Source organism: Mustela putorius, unplaced genomic scaffold, assembly GCF_011764305.1.
Source record: "Mustela putorius furo isolate JIRA1106 unplaced genomic scaffold, ASM1176430v1.1 tig00003846_pilon_pilon_pilon, whole genome shotgun sequence".
NCBI classification, from domain to species: domain Eukaryota; kingdom Metazoa; phylum Chordata; class Mammalia; order Carnivora; family Mustelidae; genus Mustela; species Mustela putorius.
Genome location: NW_025421999.1, coordinates 11,407,992 through 11,419,850, shown reverse-complemented (window position 1 = coordinate 11,419,850; position 11,859 = coordinate 11,407,992).

Here is an 11,859-nt window from a genome sequence, read left to right as displayed (position 1 = left end):
TCAGGGTCCTGGGATCGAGCCCCACATCGGGCTCTCTGCTCAGCGGGGAGCCTGCTTCCTCCTCCCTCTCTGCCTACCTCTCTGACTACTTGTAAACTCTATCAAATAAATAAATAAAATCTTTTTTAAAAAGGCACAAAATAGTAGTCCAGAATGCAACCCATTTCATTGCTGCAAAAATATCTGGAACATAAAACCTTAGTAAACAGATCTTCTTAAAAGTATGTTACTCCTTTTAATTGTTGGATACTTGCCTAATGACATGATTTGGAAAGGCAAACAAAAAAATTTAGGTACATAGGAGGCATATGATAATTTTACATGTAATATATAGATGTTACTTTTTGATGTTTTTAGGTTAATTTTGCCAAAAAAATTTCCCCTCATGGGATATAACTTACACTGTTCTTTTCTAAATGTGCTATTCTTGGAGTGCCTGGGTGGCTCAGTGGGTTAAAGCCTCTGCCTTTGGCTCAGGTCACATTCCCAGGGTCCTGGGATAGAGCCCCACTTCGGGCTCTCTGCTCAGCAGGGATCCTGCTTCCCTCTCTCTCTCTCTGCCTGCCTCTCTGCCTACTTATGATCTCTGTCTGTCAAATAAATAAATAAAATCTTTAAAAAAAAAAAAAGTGCTGTTCTTAATTGTCCTCCTACATTCCTTCAATTGCTATGATTTTACAATAACATCAAAAAATAATTAGGAAGGTTGCAGAATTCTGCTGTTATCAGTGGCCTCTAGTGCGATCTTTTTATCTTACAGATGAGGAAATAAGTCCCCAATATGGTTTTTCCAAAGTTACATAGATAATAGCTCAACCAGAAACAAAATGGAGTTCACTTTGTTTTATATGAATGCTCTTTTCCATATGGAAATTATATTTTCTCCGTGTTATTCTATTTTCCCTAAAGTATAGTCCAATGTGTACCAGGCTAGAAGTTATAATAGTCACTATCCGTATCAGACACATTTAAGCATCTGTTTAGAGTTTCTTGACGGTGTCGTTGCTTGGATCTTCTGCCTTAGGTTCCCAGCAACCAAGACAGTAAGTCATAAATAACATCTCATTCCAGAAGGACTGTGGATATAAACGTCAACACTGAAGAATTTAAGAATGCCGAGCTTGGGTTCCTTATCCTATCCCTGTTCAGCTTACCTATATATCAACCCCTGGGAGAACTAGATGGCTCATGGCCAGTGACTATAGACTCGCATCTCCTTAAGCAGACGACCGCTCTAAGCCAAGCTGCAGTGCCAGCTGCGGTATAGTGACCACAGTCAACAAGCACATTGGGAGAACCAGGCGAGCATGTGCTGTCAGTTGGGGCTCCAGGCAGGTAGCACCATCCCGCGGTCAGGCCCTTACTTGGGACTTGACCAGGAGGCTAGTTAGCAACAAGTAAGACAAGCCATTGGGGTCAGACAGCAATTCAATCACTGTCTACAACGGATGCCCTGGGTTCCAGAATCAAGAAGGCAGCCTGATCACCTGAATCAAGATACCGATGCGCTGGCACCTGCGCTCTACGGTCAGAGGTTGAGAGGAGGCTGTCTCTAAGTGAGGACCCAGACAGAACCCGGGCTTCCTGCGGACAGCAAAGCTACGGAAAGGATCCAGGAAAGGAGGAAGTGGCCTGAACCACAGGACGAGGACCGTGACTGACCAGGGCCTAACAGGTCCCAGATAACCAGGAATCGTTCCCATGTTCTTTCCCCCAGCTGGACTTTTAAGGTCTGGTCTGGTCTAGTCTGGTCTGGTCTTTTCTTATTTTATTTTCATGTCTAGCTTCTAGCTTCTTTTTGAGGCTTATTGAAGAAACAATTTTCAGAGAATAAAAGCCATTTCTAGTGCTTTTATTTTCACCTCTCCTCAAATGCAAATACTGTCCAAGAAATCTTTGCAGATCACTTTGTAATTAGCAACAGCCATAATTTAGTAATCCACAAACTTTCTGAAAAGTGGGCACATTCATTCAGTCATTCATTTACACACCCATGATATATTCATTTGACAAGTATTTGCTAAATGTCTACTGAATGCAAAATGCCTCCTCTCAAGACAGACAGACCCATGTTCTAACTCTACCCTGCTGTTTCCTAGAGGCAAGGCCTTTTTCTTCAGGTGTTAAAAGGATTGAGTGAGATAATTCATACAAAACATAAAGCACAGAACCTCGCACTAGTAAGTAGTTAATGTATAATAGCCACTACGATTACTTTTACTTTTATTAATATCAATGATAGTAACATTAAAACATGGTTACAGTCTACTGAAAGGACTAGACTTAAGTAAATGTAACATGGAGTAATGGGTGCCAGGGGACAGGTTGGCACGAGTGTTGGAGGGCATGATAATTCTGGCTGGAAAGATCAGAGAAACCTTGACAGGATGAATCATGTTTCAGCTGAAAAGTCATGTTTCAGTTGAAAGTTGAAGGGTCCATCACACAGTCATGGAAAGGGTGTTACCAGAGGAGGACGTTCTTCATACCGTGTGAATCAGGGTGACAGGCAAAGCTGGAGACTCACAAAGGGGCTCTATGACAGAGCGTTAGAGCCTTTGCAGCCGAGTCTGGATCACATACCGGTAAATTACTGAGAGGACTTTTATGCCATGAAGAAACCATTTTTACCTTTTACAGAAATCATTCTAGCAGCACTGTGAAAGCTGGAGCTGGATTCAGATTGGGGGAAAGGAGGTAGGCAAGCCAGGAAGACCCCCCACTAGGAAAGCCCCTGAGGAGCTGTTGAAATAGATCAGAGGGGAGGAAATAAGCCTCTGTTTGGTTCTGTGTTTTTAAACCAGGATTCTCCCAGCCTCATCCTAAGCAGGATCCTCCAGGAATCCCTGCCCTGTCCCTGACAGTCCTCCTGTCCATCCTTACTCTCTCACGCAGGCACTGGTGTGGTCTGGAGGCAGACGGACACAGCTTTTGGAAGACCTCTGGACCTGTCCCTATATAGGCAACTTCTAAACCTCCCAAGTGTGCCACAACCTATGCCCTTCTCCCTTTTTGCTAAACCCTGAACGGAGCAGTGTTTCCTCAAGGGAGGTACACTGGTCACATGTTTCAGAAGCACCCTGGGGGCTTGTTAAAAATGCCTATTTCTAGACCCCTCACTATTTCTAGAAACCTCCCAGCAGTCAGAATCCCTTGCAGTTGAAAAGCAAATCTGCGCTTTTTGCCATCTCCCCAGGAAATAGTGACTTTGAGAGCCCCTGCAAGAGACCACTAGAAAAGTAGATCTTGAACTTGACGAGTCATGTAACTGGCTTGCAGAACTTCCTAATATTAGTCTTTGAGACCTCATCCCTCCAGAAACCTGAAGGTCTAGGGTTGAGTAGGGAGTCCACCCAAGGGACGGACTGTGACATCCTACCTGGGACCCATTGCCTAACATCACCTCCCTGGTAACTTGACCTTCTGCTGCTAGAATGAATGAGACAATTAGTCACAAATCCTTCCCGGTGTAATTACAAAAGGATAGCTGAGTTGCCATTCTATTGAACTGAATTGCTGTAGAAAGGTTCTGAAAACAAAGAGCCTGAGATGAAAGAGGAGAGGTCCCTCTCACAACTTACTGCTAATAAGAGATGGCCTTGAGAAGGGACGGCTAACGATGACCACAGCACTTCTTAACCTGTTGCTTTATGAAGTGCGCACCATGCAGAAAGTGCAGAAAGCCGCCTGATTTGGGACAAAGAATTACCTTTGATCTAATCACTCGCATCAGAGCCTTTTCTAGCTCCTCTCTCATTTGCCTCAGAAATCTAGGGAACGCCCTTTAACCACGTAATGCTTGTGCTTCCAGTTCAGAAAGCAAGGATCATCATTTTTCCACTTGCGCATCAGCCAGGATGTGTGGGGTTTATTGGGCCTGAAAAGGATCTAATCCAAGAAAGGATCTGTTTGGGGTAGGAGGAGATCTGGGGTGGGATAAGAACTTTGGAGTAAATAAGTAATAATTAGAAATGGTAAAATAACAATGAGAAAAGGGATCCTGGACCTTGTCCACCAGACCAGAACCTGGTCTAATGACTACAGCAGAGAAGATAGTTTATGTGACTTAAAATGAGATTTAAAGAGGTAAAGGGAAAGAAAGTCCTACAGAAACTGAACATCGTGTCCTTAGTTATCACGAAAAGTGGGTCTGGCTCAGCCACTGATTTCTTCTGAGTTTAATGAATGCCCCCTGGGGTTGCCTGCTAAAGCTCATTGTTCTGTCAGAAACTCTGTTGCACCTTGGAGGGAGATTTTACTCATTTCCAAAGGATGAAAGGATACTCTTAGAACATTTTTCAAAGGAAAAATGTAGCTTGTACTTGTAGCCTCTGAAAATTTTTCTTCTAATTTACCATGGTTGAACAACTGGGCAATCTTCCAACATGAGATCTTTTAAGAACTTGCAAGTACAAAAGAGGGTGACTTTTGCCTGTGGTTAAAATGTGAGCCTACTTATAATTCCTGTTGTTTAAGCATTCATGTGAGGAGAATAGCCCAAGAACACACATGAACTCTACTGTCTACCTCCAGGAACATAAAGAGAATTCATCGTGAAGCATAAACCTGGCAATAATAGGGCTACTGACCCACTTGGCCTGGAGATTCCAGAAAAGCCTTCAAATGAAAAACCCCCCTGCCATCTAGAAGTATTTAGTCCATTATTATTAGGGAAGGACCAGTTCAACCAGAGAGTCAAGAAAGAATTCCCTGAGAACGTGTCACTCCAGCTGAGTATTGCAGGATAACACAATATTGCCAGTTAGAGGAAGAAGGAAAGAAAGAGCATCCTAGAAAGTGTGAAGAGGCATATACGTGCGGTTTAAAAAAACAAAATAGGGGCGCCTGGGTGGCTCAAGGGTTAAGCCTCTGCCTTCAGCTCATGTCATGATCCCAGGATCCTGGGATCCAGCCCCGTATGGGCTCTCTGCTCAGCAGGGAGCCTGCTTCCTCCTCTCTCTCTGCCTGCCTCTCTGCCTACTTGTGATCTCTGTCTGCCAAATAAATAAAATTTAAAAAATAAAATAAAACAAAAGGTACATGTTTTAGTGCCAAAAATCTAGGAGTGGAGAGGAGTGCATAAAGTTTCTATGTTGGGAGAAAGGTCAGTGGAGGGAGGTTCTGGAACCACAGATCAGGTGAAGGCATTTATCACCAAAAGGAGAGTCGTGAAGTCTTTCTGATAGGTGAGTTAGTTGTGAAATCAGATTCCAGTTCTAACGAGCTAATTCTGGTTGCAGAGTGACCTGGTTTAAGGAGTGACTGGCAGTTGTGACTAGAAGACCATTAGAAGATTAATGCAATTAATACTAATTACAGGAAGATGAAGGGAGAGTGAATTAAGATGGGCATAAAGGGCCCCCAGAAGGGCAGTTTGTCTGGGATCACACGGAGAGGCTCTATGGTCCTGTAGTCTTGTGGTTTTCCATACCCCACTCTCTTCACTACTGTATCACTGTTTACTGTCATTTGCTTTTTGCAAAAATACATGTCCTGTTGATAGCAGTCTCCCTTCTCTGAAATACCATTGCACTAATCACATCCTGACTTATACTGTTTGTAAACTTGTTTTATTTTTATTATTATTATTGTTATTTAGCTTGGCTACCATTTGTTTATTATAAAACAGAAACGTGGAAATTATTTACATGATGAAATTTCACTTTAATGGAATTGGAAGCTTCATGTGATGGAGGAGGAGGTGAACCATGAGAGACTATGGACTCTGAAAAACAATCTGAGGGCTTTGAAGGGGCTGGGGGTGGGAGGTTGGGGGAGCCTGATTGTGGGTACTATGGAGGGCACGTATTGCATGGAGCACTGGATGTGGTGCATAAACAATGAATTCTGTTACACTGAAAAGAAATTAAATTTTTTAAAAAATGATTAATTTCAGTCTATATACTTTCCAAGAATGTCACCGTCTCTAAATCAGAAATAATCCTTGTCTTCTAGATCTACTTCAGTGCTCCACATTCTGGGAGAACTTTGTCTCCAACTTTCACGCTCACTGGTTGAATCTCTCCACCCCTTCCTTTAGAGCCCGGTCCAACGGCTACTCCTGTTCCTTGCAATACTTTTCCTTGAGATTTTTCTGGAAGCATCATGCCTCCTTTGGTTACAGTGTCAGCTGCACTCTTTTCAACTAAAACTCAGTCAAAGAGGGGAAGAAACTTTCTAAATGCCTGTCCTGTCCTCACTCCCGCCACCGTAGCTCATTGTAAACTTGTTTTCAATAGGATTCCTTCACTGCTTCAAATTTAGCTTTGAATGCAGCTGCTTATCCCTCTGCTTAGGGTCCAAAAAAGTATATTAAGTGGAGCCAAACATACATTCTTCCATCCACCACCACTATCATGACTTCAGCCCTAATGAGATAAGCCACAAAATGTAGAAACTTCAAAAAGACCCTTTACTTGTCTGAAAGAGCCTGATCTGGAAGGAGATTATACTAGCAAGTCTGCATTTCCTTTCCCAGGCCCCTACTATGGCCTTCTTAAAACTTTCCCAGTGTCGTATTTCCCAAGAATGCACACAAGTCTCTAGACCTCTTCAGCCTTCAGAGGAAGAGGAAAAAAGAGGTAGCAAAAGGAATAAAACATTTACAATTATTTTCAACCTCTCACTAATTGTTCCAGGTCTTAAACTTGGAGAAGGGGACAGTCAAGGCATTGCTTTTCGGTGGCTGCATTCTCTGATCAATGTCAGGGACCACAAAACAATAGGAATGAGCAAACTGGGAAGGGTATAACTCATCTATGGGCTTGGGCCTGCTTGAGAGCAGAGCTGAGGATCCTTCTTCCCTGTAACTTCTACAATGGCTTACTTATAGTAGGAATGTCATAGTAATTACATAAAGTAAGTGATCCTTATTACCACTTTTCAAAAAACTTGTGTTGGTCTTCATAGTTTTAGAAAATTGCCACACAATCTCCTTTTGTCCTTTCCATAATCTTGGAACATAACCGGTAGAAGTCTTATTGGCCCAAGTATATACATGATAATCTAGCATATGGATTAAAATACTTATACAGCATCAATAGGCAGTTTAAGTAGCAAGTCAGGACTCAAACCTAGGGTTTTAACTTAGTATTCTACTTTCTTCCATGTTCTCAGGTCTTTGGCCAGACCCTTATTATACTATTGTATTGAGGACCCACATATTTGTCCATCTTTTTAAATTCCTGAGCAGTGATGGTAAGCCTCCATTTTCTGGTTGTGAAAAATTTTTTGAGAACTAGGAAGATGGATTAAAAAAATGCCAGTAATGGGATAAACCCCATTTGTCCATCTACCCAAAGTTAATGAAAACTTATTAGGATTCATCTTAAAATGTGAATATGGCAAAAGGTGTTCCCTGAGAACCTATCATATCAAAGCACCATCTCTTTGGTGAGGTTCTCCCATCTGGAAACCAACTGAGAGTATCACAAAAAATGGACATCCCAGGTCCCATCCCCCGAGTCAGACTCCCTAGGGTTTGAGCCCCAAAGTCTACATTTAAAAATCTCTTCTGGAAGTTTGGGGAAAAATCACCAGGCTAAGGACTTAGTCCCCTCATTTGACCTCTCCAGATATTTTGGCCTCAGATGTTTTATCTGTAAACAGGATAGTAAGACCTTACCTGCCTAAATCTAGGAGGCTAGATCTGATCATCTCTTCCTGTCCTTTACATTTGTAAAATTTCCCATTCAATAACTTGTTTCTCATCCGTCATTACCAAGGATTCATCCTGCTTCCCTACGGTCACACCATCACTTTCCCCCAGTTCCCTCCTTCAACCCCTTCTCTCATTTACAATCCATCCCCTCCTTGCTCCCACCCTGGGTTTACTCCCTTCCCTTCTCTGAACTCTTGAAGAACTTTTGGTCCCAGCACTGACTGGACCCGAGGAAGACATCGCTTTGTGGCGACAACCTTTCCTAACTCTAGGTTACGACTCCCAGCTCAGTCTAGTGTCTTTGTTGATGACAGTGATGTTGACCAACACTATGTAAACTATCATTTTAAAAAAGCTTTATAATCACATTAGTATGCATGTTCAATAATTGTGAAAGAGATCCTCTGAAAAGTCTGCTAGGCACAGATTTCAAACTATGTCTCTAATAGATAGGAATTCAGGAATTTGACTTTAACTACCTAAATGCAGCTAACTTTCCTCCAGTGTCTAGCCTTTTAGACTCTTTATTCAGAAAGAATATAAGGCATTTCCTAAAAACAAGAAGATTTAATTAAACTACAAAAGAATTTTTTAAAAGCTATGTTGAAATGACTAGTCTCTGGCTTTCAAGGGAAATCAACATGCTTGAAAAATAATGTGGAGCAGGAAAAGGTGGATATAATCAGTTAATCAGCTCTTGCCAAGCTGCCCAAAGATAGATAGGAAAGGAATAAGTTATATTTTTGACATTGAAGCAGGTAGAATTCAACTACCCCCGCCCCCACCAAAACACTGCCTTGTATTTAAATCAGGGCTATCAGCTACATTATATCTAAACACCCTTGTCAAAAATCTTCCTGATACAGAATTGCAATAAATAATTAGCACCTAGTCTTAAAGTTGGTTTAAGATCATGCTTAAATATTATCTAATTGCCAGCCTATAAGATCCTTTTTTTTTTTATGCATTATTCTTTTCATTTTAACTCGAACTTTTCAACTTTGTGGCACTAAGATTTGAAATTACAAAGAGAAAACTAATCTTCTAAGTAATTAATTGCATAAAGAAATTCACTGGACATTGGTGATGGCCAGGGAGGGCCTAAACGTGAGCACTAGCATTTTCAGAATGAGTCCTGCTGTTTCTCCGGCCATTCTCTACACCTGGCTCTACTTCTCACTCAAAGTACACAAATGTGAAAGGCAGAAAGGAATCTCATAAATGTCCCTAAAAGATCATTTCTTTTCAATGGCCCACCATTAGCTTAACTTTACTCTTTTCTATAATTGTTTGAATGACTAAATAGTAATGAAATTTGCAACTGTAAATTATCATTATTTGTCCATGACAGGTTTCCCTGACCCTCTATCTATTTTTGTATTGTTTGAGTGTTCTAGAATATGCTCTGTAGGAAAGAACACCAGGAAAATTTGGGACTGGGGAACAAATCGGGAGCTAAAAGAGCAAGTGACATTAGAAATGTTCCACTGTGGGGCACCTGGGTGGCTCAATGGGTTAAAGCCTCTGCCTTCAGCTCAGGTCATGATCCCAGAGTCCTAGGATTGAGCCCTGCATCGGGCTCTCTGCTCAGCAGGGAGCCTGCTTCTCTTCCTCTCTCTCTGCCTGCCTCTCTGCCTACTTGTGATCTCTCTCTCTGTCAAATAAATAAATAAAATCTTAAAAAAAAGAAATGTTCCATTGGCCACAATTTGGCGAATAACTAGAAAACAATCAAAAGTTTACATCTAGCAGCACTGTTGTTTAGGGAGTTTATTAGAATTCACCACCCTAAAAAAGTACTGGAACCAAAGTTTAGCAATGGATGAATCCATCAAGCAGTAGCAAATATACTGAAAATCAATGGATCAATGCAGGGCAGCACTGTGACTTTCATGAACCCCTTTTTGCTTTCATAGGTCCCTCCCACCATAGTTATATTAATATGAAAATTATATTATTTTAAGGATTTCAGTATTTAAGTTTTTTCTGTTTTAGGCAAAATCTGATAGATTTTCATGGGTTTTTGGTAATATGAGAAACAAGACATGTAAATGACACTAAAACTTCTTCTTTTTATTTTTTTATTAAATTTTTTATTTTTTTTATAAACATATAACATATTTTTATCCCCAGGGGTACAGGTCTGTGAATCGCCATACTTCACAGCACTCACCATAGCACATACCCTCCCCAATGTCCATAACCCCAAGTTCTTCTTTTCCTAAAAAAAATAAATAAATAAAAGTTCTTTTCCTTATAAATTTAAAAGAAATTAAAAGACTTTCATGGATCTCTAAAAATATTATAGGCATGTACCTATACCTCTTGTGCCTAATAGGTAAGTTGGCCCTGAATCAATAAAGGCAATAATTGGTTTGAGGTGAAGTAGGTCTTTTCCATTCTCAACTTTGATTTGTCAGATTTTACCTAGGGCTAAAACCCTCTCCATGCAAGATGCTTGGTGGTATATCTCTAGTCAAGAGAAGTTGGAGATAATATCTTCTGAATACACTCTGCTTCTCTTACAAGGTTAGTCCTTCTAACTGGTAGAAAGTCTCAGACCCATTTGCTAACTGTCATATAATGGACTGAACTGGGAAAGTGTATTTATGGCACTAGACTGAAGCTCTTTTCCAATGTCCTCTGACTCAACCAACTTGCACATGTTCTTATGGTGTTTGACCAATAATTGTATTTCTCACCGGTCTTAGAAGACCTGATTAATTTTCAAGGATTGATATTAATTAAATGACTGAACTAACAATCAGTGATGACAATGATGATGGCCACAACAATGACTGTGATTGTTATGTTTTCTTATCCATGTTTATTTATCCAAGAAAGGAATACAGTGAATTTTAGTTTAGTTTCTTCCCCAGAGTCAATATACTTAATTGGCTCTACTTGTCACTCAACAGTGTTTTTCCTATTCCCAAAAGATTGAAAAATTATAAAATAAAGATACTAAAAATTTTTGCCAAATACATTGATTTAATAAAGAAATAATCTAAAATTAAATTGAAATTGCAAAAGAATACAATGTATTAGAAAAAGCACAGGGAACCAAGAAGTTTTAGCAGTATTTCTGCCCTTTATACTGTGAGAATTTGGGAAACTGGGATGTCCTCTCTGGATCAGAAAATTTGAGAACTAGAGATTTCCCAACACTTCTCCCATTGCTAAAACTATGTGAAAGTAACAAAAGTTCATGATCCCTAATTAATAAAAGCATTATTTCAACACTGTGCTTATTTTTATCTACCTGACTTGTAAACTCAAAAATGTATGTTGCCAGGACCCATACATGTCCTTATCCACTGCAGATGTTCTGAGTTTTAACAGGCCCCCTTGGAGTTGGGAAACACTAATTCAGATAATAAAATTATAAAAGTTTCCATTTTGTAAAAGTTCTAGCCTATGTCCTAATTAACAAAGATCTATGTTGAAAGAATCTCATTAAGAGGTCAGGAGGAAAGCCAGATATCTAACTATAGTAACACTATAAAAGACTAAGGGACCAAATCAAGTACAAAGTAAATTCATGGAAAGCTGAATGTATCTAAACATAGACACTGAAAATAAAGAGACCAGTCGACACTATATGCATATTAGAATAGTTAAATTAAGAAGATTTTCCATACCAACTGCTAGCAAGGATGTGAAGAAACTAAAATTCTCATATATTGTTGGTGGGAATGTTAAATAGTACATCCACTTGGGAAAACAGTTTGACAGTTTCTTTAAAAGTTAAACATGCTGGGCACCTGGGTGGCTCAGCGGGTTAAAGCCACTGCCTTCGGCTCAGGTCATGATCTCAGGGTCCTGGGATCGAGTCCCACATTGGGCTCTCTGCTTAGCGGGGAGCCTGCTTCTCTCTCTCTCTCTCTCTCTCTCTCTCTGCCTGCCTCTCCATCTACTTGTGATCTCTCTCTGTTAAATAAATAAAATCTTAAAAAAAAAAAAAAAGTTAAACATGCATTTACCATTAGATCAAGCCATTCCACCCCTAGATGTTTACCCACAAGAAACAAAAGCATCCATGCAGAAGTCTATGCACAAATGTTCACAGCAAGTTTATTTGTAATAACCAAAAACTAAGAAACCCAGAGTCATCAGTAAATTAATAGATAAGCAAATTGTGGTATATTCATACAATGAAATACTAGATAGTAATAAAAAGAAATGAATTATTGATATAC